At 34.5% G+C, this 13,839-nt stretch overlaps 1 protein-coding gene across 1 annotated transcript in view; it reads right to left on the bottom strand.

Moving 5' to 3' along the window:
• Positions 1–10,790, bottom strand: part of LOC113228498 (basic helix-loop-helix transcription factor amos-like) — a 33,831-nt gene extending 23,041 nt beyond the window's left edge. Inside the window, exon 1 of the mRNA XM_026461827.1 lies at positions 10,554–10,790. The gene's annotated coding sequence lies outside the window, so the exon portion shown is untranslated. The remainder of the gene's footprint in view (positions 1–10,553) is intronic.
• Between the last annotated feature and the right edge of the window lie 3,049 nt (positions 10,791–13,839).

The following is a 13,839-nucleotide window of genomic DNA, read 5'->3' as shown; positions in this document are numbered from 1 at the left end:
ACACACATATCACTTTTAAATTTCAACTCTCGTTTGCGCTGAAATCACAAATTAGAAAACTGAAATAGTACAGCGCCAATAATTGACCTATGTGTACGTCTCTGTATATTCCAAAAATATTTTGTATTTATTGTAATAAAGATTGTCATTAATTAGGACATCAAAATGTGTTTATAGGGCATTGTCATTAATTAGGATATCAAAATGTGTTTATGCCCCTGTATAAGTACTCTGTAGAATTACCGTTCTGAACGTATGATTTCGATTGAGAAGAATGAGTGATTGACTATGTCTCACTCTTCGGGTCTTCAACCCGAGTGGTTTGTTATATTTATAAAAAAGACAATATCTCAAACAATGTGGGCTGTTCTATTCGGTGGTGTGAGAAAAACAGCAAAACATCTAATTATAAAATAAACTGATTAAATTAGCTAAATATTAAAGATGTAATTTTGCAATTTTCGTCCATTATAACAAAGCTTTAGTTAAATAGGTCCTATTGAAATGAAACAATTGTCGACACCCGTCAATTGTTTCGAATTCGGGCTGGCCAATCGGAGAGCAGTTGTCACAGTAATGATTTGGTGGAATAGTTTTCAAACAAATTAAATGACATTTCGTCTCTATTTCTGGTTATATACTCGATGGTAAATTTCTTACGTTTTTTAAAAAGTCATGGATCAAAAGTTGTTGTTTATGATGTTAATAATAATATTATTATATTTCTGGATGGTTGTTAATATTTTAAAAATAACTTTGTATGGTACTGCATATTATGCAGTGTGTTTTGTTATTTTTATAGCTTGAAGTTTCGTATTGTAGTATATATCTATTCTGATTTTTGTTTAAAATATATTTGAGATTTGGACTGTAGGTTTAGTTACAAGTTTAATTTTAAATATGTATTGTTTTGCTAATATATAACTGTTGGGCCATCAGTAAAAAGAAACTACTCGTATACATGATTCATGACATACGCTAATGACGTTTTACACTTATTCTTTAGAACCCGATTACCCAGGCACAGGCTTTGTATGCGCAATACAAACAACGCCGTTTTAGATTACTTTATAATGATATTTATAAAAAAAATAACCAACTCAACATAATGTTTCTTATGTCATATCGAAATCTAATAAACATGCTTTATCTACAAAGTGGTGCAAACACGTTTTGTACGTGTATCAATGTACTTTAATTACGAAGTCGTTTCAGTGCGACGTCAGCTGACTAAATATTGAACAATTGGAACAGTAATTTAAGTATGCTTGCGTTTCAAGGTTCAGATCCGAAGTCTGAAACCTCAGGCGGATACTATAGGTACGGAGGTGGTGCGTCGATGCGATTTAAAACTCTATGTACCGTCTTCATTCCTCTAGTAACATTTAATAAGTAAAATGACACTAATAAAGTAAAATGAATGAGAAATACTTTCATAGATTTCTCATAGATGGCGCTAGGGCTAAAAAGTCGACGTCGGTTCGAAGGATTTTTGTGTTCGATCTTTATATCAATAATTACAATAAACTAGAAGAGTAATTTCACAAAAACATATTGAATATCAATTCAATACAAATTTAAGTAAAATGTAACCTAAAAATTGCTTGACGAGGTTAAATTTCCAGGGAGCTTACACGGTTGTTTGGAAGTTGGTACGCGGGTCAGAGAAACTGTGACCGATGGAGTGACGTCTTGTCGGATGAGTACGGTCTGGAGTGCGGAGTAAGGCAAGGTGGACTCACCACGCCAAAATTATTCAATCTGTACATTCATGCCCTGATAGGTGAGCTTAGCAGCACGCATGTCGGATGCCAAATAGACAGAGTCTGCTTTAATAATATAAGTTACGCTGTTGATATGGTGTTGCTGAACCCAATTGTTGGTGGCTTAAGAGTACTTATAGACATGTGCGAATCGTATGCCATGAAGCATAATCTTAAATATAAGGTGCTCAAAAGAGTATATATGTTTTTAAGGCGGGAAGTAAGTACCCATTACATGTCCCCCCATTCGCTTAACGGTCAACAGCTGAACAGAGTGACCTCCTTTAAATATCTTGGTCACTTTATAACAGACGATCTGCGTGATAACGCAGATGTTGAGAGGGAACGTAAAGCATTAGCAATGAGAGCTAATATGATAGCGCGTAGATTCAGTCGATGTACGGCACAGGTAAAAGTGACTTTATTTAAACCTTACTGCACATCACTGTACATCTGTAAAAGTCACTAAATGCAATGCGTGTACAGTACAACGACGCGTTCAGGGTTCTGTTGCAAGCGCTGCGCCGCGACAATGCGTAGGGTGCGCGCCAGCTACCACAAACTCTTGACATTGTTGCGCACAGATGGGACAGTGGACTGCTAAGGCACTGGTCCTCTCTTCATTTAAGTTTACGTACTAACATAGTCATTTAACTTTTTGCTGTAATACTCACATTTTTATGGATCTTGTTGTAGTCCGTAATAAATGCATTTTTTTTTAATAAACATTTTCAGTGGCAGTAGAGCTCCTTATGACAGAGTTCGTTCAGGAAAGTACTGCCGCCGTACTTATTTCTACCCTCAGGCGATAATGAGCATTACTGTGCTCCGGTTTTAAAAAGTATCTTAAGGGTGCTGGTGAAATTACAGTCACATGGGACTTGTCAACTTATGTCTCAGGTCTTTGCGATTTAAAGCTATGAATGGCATTGCAAATGCTATGAACAGACGTGTCGCTTACCACCAGGTGCACGACTTGTTCTTCCCGTTACTAGGTTTCATAAAAAATAAGTAATAATATAGCATAAATAACTAACTGAAATATTAAAAACGATTTCGAATTATCAGAGTCGAGGAGATTTTAATACCCAGCCATGGAAAACGCAATTATACGAAAGAGGATTATGCTGGGAAGAGAAGAGAGCGAATAAATTTGTAAAAGCAAATATTCCACTATAACCTGAGCTCTCACTATAGGATATTTAGAATTCCTACACTAACGATAAAGCAATCAAATTAAAAGTGTTTAATTAATATATTGATCTATCAAAGGATTAGGTAACAACTTCATTCAACTGCCTCTGTGGCCGAACGGTTACCATGCCGGACTGCCACGCAGAGGTCCCAGGTTCGATTCCTGGGCCGGGAGAAATATTTGTATGGCCTACATTTATTTCTCTCGTGAGTTTGGGTGTAATTTGTGGTTGTCTATGTGTGTCCATGGCACCCGCGACACAGGGTTTCCCTAGTGCGGGGCTATGTTGAGTGTGTGTGTTATTATCATTATTATATTATTATTATTATTATTGCCGACGGAATTACGATAACAAAATAGGAAATCAGTCAGAGACCAAGTTACGATATTCAGTCCTGGTGTAGTTCCCCGAAAATGTTCATAGCCTAGATTCTGCGTAGTAACGTAGAATCTGGGTTAAACTATATCTATGTACAGGTACGTATAAGGGTGTACACAGATATTATGCGTACTTTCCACATGGTAATAATTGATTTTGGTTGAGAGTTAGTACTGGTATGTAATAATAATAATATTCATTTATTCATCATCATAGGTAAATAAGTACATGCATAACTAACATTGTATTCAATACGAAATATCACAATAACGAATATATTTACCGATCTTTAAAGATGCTTACGTAATTATACAAAGGAACAGCGTGTATTACGAACATGGAAACGGGCTAGAGCTAGATTAAAAGGTTTAGGTCTGTAAACCATAGTGCTATAAACCTTTTTTTTTTTAAAAAAAACCAAGTGCCGGGATGTACAAATCGTGCACCAATCACACGCTTGTCCATAGAAATAGCAGTGCCACTCAGTGGTTTAAATCGCAAAGATTTGAGTCCCATGTACCTGTAATTCCACCAGCACCTTTCAAAACCGGAATGCACCAATTCTCACTTTTTATTACTGCTTGACCACCAATGCTCACATTACTGCTTGGCGGTAAGGTGGTGGCAGTCGAAATAAACGAACTCGTTCACAAGCTCTACCCTGATTAAAAATGAACTTTATTTACGTCAATTTTAATTACACGTCGTATCTGCCTCTTACATACATATATCTATTTTATTTACTTTTTTGTAAAGAGTCAAAAGCATGCCCAAATAAGTCCAAAATTCAAATTTTGTTTTGTTAATGTTTTCTCGACAGCTTATGTAGTATAATTTATAAAAATTAAAAAAAGAGCGTAAATTGGATAAGTAATTCTTTGGCAAATAAAGATAAAATTGTTAAATTAATAATTTTTTTTAACTACAGGTTATATATGACACCTACATAACTGGTTGATGGTTAAATATCATATTAGTCGCCCATGACCATAGGACCTGTAAAGAGCCCGAAATCTTGGTTTGTTTGTGTTAGAAATAATAAATTTGCTGTTTTTAATTATATATTTGTCGTTAGAACAAAATCAGTCAAAACAAGCGCCAGTAGAACCTACCACAGAACCCTCAACATAGAGGCGAACCAAACACAATATAGTTCAACTTTTTTAGATTTCTATAGACTTTTATGTGCTTTTAGATACTAAATTATAATCAACAATTAAAAAAACATATTTTGCCTTTGTAATTTACTTCCGTTAGATGTTAGATTTTGAAGTCAGTTTTTTATATCATTTTGTTGTTGTAAGTATGATTTCTGAACGTTTCTTTGATGTTAAACGAAAATTTAAAAAGAGTGATTGACGTTCTTGTGATTTTGACGCGTGGAATATTGTAGATGCTATTGTGTGTGTGTGTGTGTGTGTTTATTATCCCAAAGTTCTAAAAAAGTGGAGTTTTATTATAATATTCTAATACTGATAAGAATTTTTTCAATTTCAATGTATGTAGGGAAGATAATATACCAGATGTTTCAAACAATTTTTTTTATAATATCAGGTGACAGGACGAACAAGTCGTGCGCCTGGTGGTAAGCGACACGCCTGTCCATAACAGTTGTAGTGCCGCTCAGAGCTTTAAATAGCAACGATCTGAGGGGCACTGCCACAACGCCCGTCATTCTGAGACAAGTTGACAAGTCCCATGTGCTGTAACTTCACCAGTACCCTTACCCTTCAAAATCAGAACGCAGTAATACTCGCATTACTGCTTGGCTGCAGAAATAGGCAATATCGCAGTACTTCCCTGGACGAACTCTTTCAGAAGGAGCTCTACTGCTACTAGGTTATACTATGTTATATAATTATGTGGTTACATAAATAGTTTTGGTCTCGACAAAGCCTAACCAGACTACGTCAATGCCTTAATACCGAACTAAAAGTGAAGGTAAATACCACTTTCGCTTGCGTTCGTGCTTCCGTCCTGAGAATCTCTAGTTACTATCGACTTGTTGCTCAAGTTTTTGTCCACAATATTAACACTTTCTATAAATAGTACTACATTATTATTCTATTTATTTCTTAGTTCTTAGTCTGGCAAAAGACTGAGCAAAGAAGTATAGGTATATTGTGAATAAAGTATACTATAAGTATTTGTAGATTTTTTTTTCATTGAATGTAATAATAATATAAAAAAATATCTTAAACGGGTTTGACTGCCCTCTCATGCAGCAGTGCTGTACGATATCTATTATTTATTATTATTAACCGACTTCAAAAGAAGGATGAGTGTCTCATTTCGACTGTGTTCTTTTTTTGTATGTATGTTACGCGACAACTCATTTATGAACAAATTTTGATGATTCTTTTTTTGTTGGAAAGAGGGTACGTCAACAATCGTCCCATTTCAATAAAACTTGGGAAATAGATGTAATTCCACGAACTTTTGAGGTTGGTTTTAGTACTCTGTACTGAGATTATTAAAACTAATAAACTAAGCCGTATTGACTGTTAATATGGCGGGTGTAACTTTGATTGCTATAACTTCGTTCTGATGGAGGTAAATTTTTTTTAAGCACCCGTCATTCTGACTCTCGCTTAACATCTATCAGTATGGCCCAAACAAATTGTGGATCCAAGTTTCTAATCTCTTTTTTTCATGATACCAAGTGAGTAAGACACGCCTGTCCATAGCAGGTGTAGTGCTACTTAGAGCTTTAAACCGCAAGATCGCAATGGTAGTCCATTGTGCTCGTCACCCTAAGACATAAGTTGACAAGTCCCATGTACATACCTCTAATTTCACCAGCACCTTTACCCTTCAAAACCAGAACACAGTAATGATCACATTATTCCTGGGCGGCAGAAATAAGTACGATGGCAGTACTTCCTAGGACGAAATCTTTCACAAGGAGCTATACTGCTACTGGAGACTATAAAACAATTTCCATAAAAATAACTTGTTACAAATAATTTGGTTCGTTCCGTAGCTTAGTTGGCATAGCGTTTCTGCCACGGTTTGCTAGGAGACGCTGGTTTGAATCCGGCCGGATCGAAGGAATTTTTTCTAATCTTTGTATCAATAATTATAACAAAATAACTTGTTAGTTCAAGTATTTATACTTAGACACTAACAATTTATACTTGTAATTTGTTTATTGCCTATTGATAACATTTATCAACCAACTGCAAGATAGAAAGAATTTGAAATACAATAGTAACCTGATTATGATGATTATGAAAAACATCGTTATAAAAGTTGTCGCAAATTATTTCCTACATGTATTTTAAATCCTCAACTTGCGTTAATAATAATAATGCACACACTCAATATAGTTCCGCAGCGCACTAGGGAAACCCTGTGTCAGGGGTGCCATGCACACACACATAGACAACTACACACTACACCCAAACTCACGAGAGAAATAAATGTAGGCCATACAAATATTTCTCCCGGCCCGGAAATCGAACCTGTGACCTCTGCGTAGCAGTCCGGCATGGTAAACGTTGGGCCACGGAGGCAGTTACATTAATGCTAGCGTGGGGAACGTTGTATCCATCTTTTCATTAGAGGAAACCCGTGCCCAGTAGTGTGATGCATGTTAGTTGATACAGTGCACGGTAAAGTAATGCATACACTGCAGAAAACCGAAATGGAAGCACTTGGAGAAGGCTTTTAGCAATTAACTCCAATATTATAATATTTTTAGCACTATTTTATTATCAATCTTAAAATATTTAGCGATAGTACGTATACAGTTGCAGACAAGGATCGAAAGAGCTACCTACCTGTTAAAGACGAATCAGCGCGAGCAAAATTGAACACAACATTGCATGATTATAAAGTAGAATTCGATATGCACTGTTTCGACACGTTTCGACACCTGTGACCTTAAAAACATGTCGGTGTTTGCTTGCAACTGTGCATAATCGCCAAGTATTTTAAGACCTTTGTTTAAATAACCCTAAAAAACATAGTTAATTGTCATATTCAAATTCTTTCAGCAAGGATTTTTCAAGCTAACTCAATGGCGTACAAATAAAAAGCCACGTTAAACATTGAGTTAGAAGGTAACTTTTCCCTCATACTGAACTGTCTCAACATAGCTATGATGTAGAATGAGTTTAATTATCTGCTTGGCTCCATAATAGGGTTGATAAACTTATTCCATAATTTTCATTATAAATATCGTAATACACTATATATTTATTGAGATTTTTTTTTAAAACAACTCCACTAGTTTTGTTATGGTTATGAATACAAAGATCTCATAAAAACTTTCGTCGATCCGGTGGGACATGAACCCACGTCCAAGCTGCACCGTAACATTGCTTTAACCACCTGAGCCATGGGTCCAGTTACCGAGTCTCCTATGTGTTTCTGTTATAGATCTTTGTACTGGCTTTCGGCATTCGACGCCGCTAGTGACATCTAGTGAGAGATTTTTTAATAACCTCAACGCAGCGGATACCTTTACAGGTATCACAACTGACGCAGATGTCGCTTTTCGATCAAATGTATTTATTGAGATTTTTTTATTGAAATAATTCCATTATTTTTGCTATGATGAATACAAAGATCAATTTATTTATATATTTATAAGGTCAAGATTAAAATACATAGTAGTAATTAAATATTATATTCGTCATATATAAGTTATAATGACTGCATTTCGTTGGCATATCGGTGATGATACTAAGTTCAAAGTTTAAATAAGCTGTTCGTTTATTTAACCGTAAGTCCGTGAGCTGCTTTAAAAACAATGCAAATACACTTACGGTTAATGAAATTTGGGTGTTTACAAAATGTTGAAATGTAATATAATATATTATAGACATTTAATAACGCACAGGTTCCAGGTTCAATTCCCGGGCCAGGAGATATATTTGTATGGCCTACATTTATTTATCTCGTGACTTTAGGTGTAATTAGTGGTTGTCTATGTGTGTGCTCATGGCACCCGCGATACAGGATTTCCCTGTTGCGAGGCTATAATTGTGTGCATTAAAAAAAATGAAAATAATTAACAACAACTCACAACAATTTATTTTACAAAAAAATATATATTCACTCTTAACAGTCAAATAACTGAATTACAAAATTACAAAAATTGCAAAATTGCTTTACAAAGTGACAATAGTCCTAACTGTTAGTTTTTTTTTGCTGTAGTTGTAACGGAGTTATAATAATAATAAAAAAACGGTGTAACTTGGACCTTTTCAAGGCGAGAGTGAATAGTTATTATTTAGACGTGCGTGCTCCATCGTCGCCGATCTCATCGTCACTTTCCATCAGGCGCGATGGAGATGAAATACACACTCATATTTTAATAATAAAAAAATACTATTGCAACAAATGTTTTAAATTTTTACGGTAAAATATTAGATAAGTACATAAAGAAAGAAAATTGACGAAACCACGCAACTTGGTAAGGGCCGAAAAAAATGAGGACGTCATTTATGAAAGACCAGTTCACGAGTACCCCTAATCGACTAACGCGTATTATATCATAGATGCAAGTTGATGTAATAAAAGTTGGGTCGAGAAAATTGCAATTGGAAGGCTGTGGTCTTTGTCTACCCCTATGGGAACAGGGCGTGAAGTATATCTATGTACAGTCAAGAGCATCTCAAGCTTGACACTTTGTACTTTGGACCGTTCTTATCGTAAGCGGCATAGAGTAGGATTTAAATCTTAAGTGTCAAGTTTGACGTGCTCTTGACCCTGTACGTAAGTAAGTAAACGCAAAAACTAAATTTTGAGAGTTCAACTCTTAATCCTATTTCGTTTTCATTAAAATAAATTGAAGATGGCACGAACTTATTGCCTGTGAGTGTATGAAACCTTAACCGACAAAGAAACGCGATAAAAATTACGTATCTTTACTACCTGACGTTGTAATCATAAATAGAATATGTAACTGTTATTTACTATTATTATCTTTTATTGATTGTTTATTTTTAAAACTATAAATGTCTAATTTACAATCCAGACACAATTTGTTTTAATAAATAAATAATATCTTTTATATAATATAAATTAACTTACTTGAATTAATAGCTCATTTCATTGCTACGAGTCTTGGTAAAAGAAAAAAAAACACTTTTTCTGTTCTCTTTGTCTTTTCAAATTGGAACACTAACAAAAAAAAATTGGCAGCGAAATATAGCGCCTTCTTCTACATTTAGAACAAAGACACAGTTTCAATGCTTTTCCATAAGAATGCGACATCCTATTAATTTTTCTAGTGAGATGACATGACCGATTGCCGATCCGTTCGTAGTGCGTTACATAACTGATGCAATAACTTTGATTCGCGTCCAGGGTGAGCCCGTTGCATCTCCCATTCCCAGCTCCTTGTTGGGAGGAAGCTACCCACCTCGTCGACGGTAGGTGGGGAGAGATCGCCCTGTTGCTCCAGCAACCCCCCTACTAAGGGAAGGTATACATTTGGCAACAATTTTGTTGTCAATAGCGGATATTTCAAAAATAATTTTATTCTTATAACTTTTATTATTTAGATACTTAAATGTAATTTACATTTGGACAACCCTGTATTTCTTGATTTACAACAAGCATTAACCACGTTGATAAAAATGTTGGTTTTATCACGTTTTATATTAAGTATATAACTTTACAATTTGCCTACGCCATATACAAAAAAATGCGGCTGGTTTTATGGAAAATAATAACTTCATAAGTAATAGAATATAGAAGTTTATCTGCATATACCTCTATATTATGTTTAATATAAAAAATATGCAATGCAAGTAAGCTATATCTTAAGAAATACTCAACATTTAAAACGGTTTTAAAATAAACCATTCATAGTAATTTTAAAGTTTTAACGTTGACGAATAGCAATCATAATCCCAAGGACGTAATCTAGTTTCCCGATTTGCTATTACGATTTATCAGCAACATTTTAACCACATCTTTTATATATAATAGGCATAATCATTCGATTTCAAAAACAATATTATAGTAACTTTAAGTTCACTTTTGTATTTTACAGGAAGAAAATAATATTATAAGAGCAAAGTTATACATATGTTCCTAATTTTTCAATAGTTAGTCTCAATATGAAACCTAAAAACTGTTCTTTAACTTATTATAATCACGTAATTTAACAAAGAATTTCCTTTCACTCAGCATTCGAATCTGACACGTACTCTCGATTTTAATACAACAATAATCTATTTTAATAATTTTATACACTTACCGTTGGGATTTTCAATCCGACATCACTTTCAATTTGCATGTTTTTGATATTATCATGTTATTTAATATTTTAAAATACGTTCCCGCGTTCACGAAGTGTAATAGAATTACCTTGTTGAGAAGTAAAAGTGTTAATGTAAACGCGGCGCGCTGCGCCACCGAGCGCTTGTATTCTTAGTGAAGTCTCGATACTGAGTGGAGCTCGGTGGGGGCTGGCGATGGCGCGGCCCCCCATCACGGCCACCCTGACTGTCCACCCCTGATGCACTACGTCACAATCAAAATAAAATATCAAACGTCCACGTTTATTGATTGCGTGTCCACGTTTATTTTCAGCACACTTTTGAGGAAACAATGGAGATAATCAGGATTAGTGCCTATCTAGATAATTTGATTTGGCTACTTATATTTATGTAATTCACTACTTATAAGTTACCTTTATAGACAGGTAGTTATTTATTATTTCGCATTTAATACCCCGACTAGATTTCATTTTTGTATTAATAAAAATGTACAACAATAATTTCTTACTAAACATAATTAACATTATGTTACATTAATCTACTTACTTTGATACAATACATACGTTTTCATCCACCCTCTCAGACAGAATAAGTTAAAGTTAGTCTGTTGGAAAGTATCAACAAGTGAGTTTGCCTCTACTATTGTCACCTCGTGCGTTAAGCTTCTTCTCCTTTTTTGTGTTTCAGAAACCATTATCGAGTCCTTAGGTTTTCGCGATTGTTAAAACACATCGGAAATGAAACTATATTTTCGGATCTAAATTGCGCATATTTGTTTTTTAACGTAACCATAAGGCCGATATAAACGCCCGAACGTTTCAGGCCTCTTAAAACTAGATTTTAAAAAAACGTGACCATCGGACTTGTAAAGGGGCCGAAATGTTGGTTTCTTTAAAAAAAAAATACGCTATCAAGATCCGAAAAATCAGTTTCCGATGTCATTATTGAATAATTTCGATCAATTTGCTTGAACCAGTTAATTTAAAGTCATGACAATTACATAAAGAAACAAATGGTTTTTGTTTTCTTTTCTTTGAAAAGATATCGAGTTCAGCTGTGATCATGGAACCTGTAAAGATCGAAATGTTGGTTACTATGAAAAAACAAATCACACACTTGGTATTACACAAGTCACAAAGACATAAAAATAACACGAACTACATGAAACAAATTATGTTCAAGTGAACTTTTATAAGTATTTTAAAGGTCTCTACTGGAGAGTTGTAATTTTGCAGATGCGGCATTATTCAACCAAGGCTATGAATTTAACAATGTTTTTAAATTGCACTTCCAATTTTAAAACTTTTTTAAAGAATTTTCCTTATAAATTTAGTATGAACAGTATGCGAAGTGTACCAACAGTATGCGAAGTTCCGTGGATACTTAAAATAACTCCGCCATTTTGCTTTGTACGTTATGGTTGTCAATTATCTTTCGCAAAACCTCGTAAAATCTTAGAAAAATTGTAATTTTTAAGAAATCTTATTTTGCTACTTTGGAGTGCAAAATCCATGATGGTGTGTCTTATTTCATTTAATTTCAACAAATTTTAAATTTTCTGTTTATCGTATTATTTTTTTGTTACAAGAAGCGAAAGTAAACAATGTGGTCGCTTCTTTTTTTAAGAACTAAATACACGTCTCGAATTCGTTGTTGTTCAGCTATTGGCCACTAGATGGCAGCACTTTTCAATATAAAATAAAACTCGTAACTTCAATTATTGGTATTGAATTTGCAACGATGTGCCAACTGGGTAAAATTTAAATTACATTAACAGAGGAAATGAAACTATTTTTCCGGATTTAAATCGCGTATATTTGTTTTTTCAAACAAACCGACGTTTCGGGCCCTTTACAGGTCCCATGGTCACGGTTGACTGTAAAGGGCCCGAAACGTCGGTTTGTTTGAAAAAACAAATATACGCGATTTAAATCCGGAAAAATAGTTTCATTTCCTATGTGTAACAATGCGAAAACCTAAGAACTCGATATGATTACATTAACAGTTCAAAATTTGTAACTTCTTTTAAATTAGAAACTACGACCTGTCATTATCAAGATTTTAAAGTGTTCATAAATGAATGAGTGAGTTTTGGCGACGGCGGTTCTAATAGTAATCGAGGCATAAGGCGCTTCCATTGTTTTCTTCTTCCGTGGTCACAGCAGACAAATTTCGAAAAAAACTTGGCGAAATTCGATAGTAAACAGTTTGTTGATTAAGCAGAATCTTAACGTTTGTCATGTAAAGAGTAGTCAGAGCCAGTACAGATCGAGACTTCGATAAAACACAGAAAACATCTAAATATTGCAACTTACTAGTTAACAATCATAACACATAACAAAGATATTATATTGACACAGAAAAAACAAGAACGCGTTTCGTTAAATTCAGCTGTTTCAATCATAACAGACGTGACAGGTTTTGATTTGTGGTTGTTTTTTATGTGTGCCGATGTTAAGCGACACGCCTGTCCATAGAGTTGCCACTCTGAACTTTAAACTGAAAAGATCACACGGGATCACAAGGGATACTGCCACTGCGCCTTTCATCCTGAAACATAATTTGTCAAGTCCCATTGTGCCTGTAATTTCACAAGCACCTTCATCCTTCAAAGCCGGAACGCAGTAATGCTCACATTACTTGGCGACAGCAATAGGTTTGATGGCAGTACTTTCCTGGACAAACTCTTTCAGTAGCTCAACTGTTACCAAAAATAAATTTTTAAACGATAATGTTATGAATCCAATCGATAAAAACAGGAACGTGCACTAATAGAGATTTCAAAATCTTTCGACTTAGCTTTCTGAGTTAATGAATTGTTTGGATATTAGATATTTGGTAACATTTTCTGTAGGCATGGAGGATGTCAAATAATTTTGAAATACGAGAATTGGTCCACTGTATATCGGGACATTAAGTATTACACAATATGGTATTGAAGTCGAGAAACTTTAAATGAAGTTGGCATTCATTTATTTATTTTTCAGGGATAACAAACAATTGTACATAGTATGTTTAGATTAAGTGTTGATTAATTGTAACATAAGTATACCTACAATGAACAACATTCCACAACACTACTATACAATTGAAATTGACATGTAGGTACGATGGGTAAAATAGGGGTTTAATATTATAATTATAGCTTTTTTAAAATTTAGAAGCAGGTAAATAAAATATCGTCGGCGATAGTGCAATTATATAGATTAGGAGTTTCCTTTTCGGTAATTTAGTGGCCAATTCAAATACTCATATATGTCGTGG

The sequence above is a fragment of the Hyposmocoma kahamanoa genome, unplaced genomic scaffold, assembly GCF_003589595.1.
Source record: "Hyposmocoma kahamanoa isolate Upper Pololo Valley unplaced genomic scaffold, ASM358959v1 232, whole genome shotgun sequence".
Taxonomy (NCBI): domain Eukaryota; kingdom Metazoa; phylum Arthropoda; class Insecta; order Lepidoptera; family Cosmopterigidae; genus Hyposmocoma; species Hyposmocoma kahamanoa.
Note: the sequence above shows the minus strand (reverse complement) of the source record. Positions and strands in the feature narration are given on the sequence as shown.